The sequence below is a fragment of the Anastrepha obliqua genome, unplaced genomic scaffold, assembly GCF_027943255.1.
Source record: "Anastrepha obliqua isolate idAnaObli1 unplaced genomic scaffold, idAnaObli1_1.0 ptg000009l, whole genome shotgun sequence".
NCBI classification, from domain to species: Eukaryota; Metazoa; Arthropoda; class Insecta; order Diptera; family Tephritidae; genus Anastrepha; species Anastrepha obliqua.
In genome coordinates, this window is record NW_026562178.1 from 1,524,058 (window position 1) to 1,525,975 (window position 1,918).

Here is a 1,918-nt window from a genome sequence, read left to right on the forward strand (position 1 = left end):
GTGCTATGTATAAAAAGGGAGCTCGATCTTTAATCATTTACAACTTCTACAAGTTTTCGTAAATCAGCTAGATTTGGGATAAAATTTGTAAATTTTAAATGCAATGCGCGAACGGAAGATATTAACCGATTTGAAATTTCTTTTTTTTCCTAAATTTGTATTGATATGTAGCAACTTTTCCCTGCTATTACGATATGATTTGAAAAAATTTACGTACATACATACATATCTCGATCCCTTGTATACCTTGCGTACACCAGTACGCATTTTGAGATAATTGGGACAGCAACGGTGATGATGTCATTGATGATTCCGAGTCATCGTCTAACATCTGCACTGGTCCCTCTCTAAATGCATCGTATGTGCGTCAGAGATAATTTTGCCATTGCCAAATATCTCATCCGTTAGCTCCTCATAGAGACCGAAGTACGAACAAGAACTCGTTCGATTTTTGTTATCCTTCGTTGTTTTATACACCTGCAGCAAGGTACGCATCCTGCCCTTCCCCGCAAACATAAAGGTGTCCTCTCTGAATCATCCTAAAAAAACTTATATTATTAATTACTTTGAAGCAAATAAGCAAAATTATTACTTACTGCTACCTCCCAAGACCCCAAGTCCTTCAACACCTTAACAAACCTCGAATTCTCCCGCGTTCATCTTTTTCTTGTATCCTCTTGATTGTGAAATACGTTTTTCTGAAAATAAAAATACATTTTATTAGTTTAAATATATATATAATAGGAAAATTGAATAAAAATTGTTCAACTTACCTTTTCGCTTGGAGATTTTCACAGAATTAAACGCGATTCATTTTTGTATTTGACATTTGCAACTTGTTTTTTGCTGTCACTTTCGCACTCACTATAGTTAAGTTTAATAAGTATTCACGAAAATTATGAGATAAATATATGTATAACCCATCAAAAATGACAACAGAATTAAATGTGATTGTGTGGGTATTATTGGACAAAATTGAGTGAATGTGTTGGTAAAATTGGAAAAACTGGTGAACGTTGGTTTGCAGGGTATATGCATGTCAATATATACATACATATATGTATAATGTTAGTTATGTTTATGCAAAAGTTCAATTGGATCTTCAATTCTTATAGTGTTACATATGTATGTATATATGTATGTGCATACGCACTTGCAGGAACCTTGACCTATCTCACGACGCATCGTCTTATCATATTATATTTACATTTGAATATGCATTCATTTGTTCCTTTGCGAACGAAATTTTTTTTCAATACAGATTTAATATATTACATGGAATAATGTTGGATATGTTGAGCAATCAAACGTTTATTCAAGACTGAAAGTTAAAAAGGAGTACAATAGTTCATATTCTTCATCTTATGCAATAGTACTTATTCATTCTATGAGTACAATAGTTCATTCTTTGTTCCCATTAGGAAATATTTCAACTTGGATAAATAATTACAAACTAATATTTCAACAAATAATATATGTATGCATTTTATAGATAGTATAAAACTTTGAAATTTAAAATAAATAAAAGAAAACTTCAAAGAAACGTATGTATTTCCATATATATATTTGTTATTTTTGGACAAAAAGAAAATAGGCATTGCTATACATTTGTTTGAAATAAAATTGACCGACAGCATTTTGTAAGGCATTTGAGGCATTACGTTTTAATTTCTGTTCTGTAATTTTTCATCCACATCCTATTGCAGAAGGTATACAAGCATGGTTTGTATACAAGTTTTGATATTCAAAATAAATAAAAGAATAATTTTAACCAACCCAAGATATCCTCCATATCTACATATTTTATAGGATAAAAAAGCATATTCGTATGTTACCGTAAGTATATCAGTAACAAAATCGGTTTAAACTGTTTCTTATTACATACATATGTATGTACATATATACATACACATGTAAG

The 1,918-nt window shown here is 30.6% G+C and overlaps 1 long non-coding RNA gene across 1 annotated transcript; it reads right to left on the reverse strand.

The window, feature by feature from the left end:
• Window positions 1-222: 222 nt before the first annotated feature.
• LOC129251231 (uncharacterized) lies at window positions 223-932 on the reverse strand. Its single transcript, XR_008582935.1, has 3 exons — window positions 774-932; window positions 597-698; window positions 223-539 (listed from the first exon to the last, which is right to left on the reverse strand). It is a non-coding gene; the product is annotated as an uncharacterized LOC129251231 (long non-coding RNA).
• Between the last annotated feature and the right edge of the window lie 986 nt (window positions 933-1,918).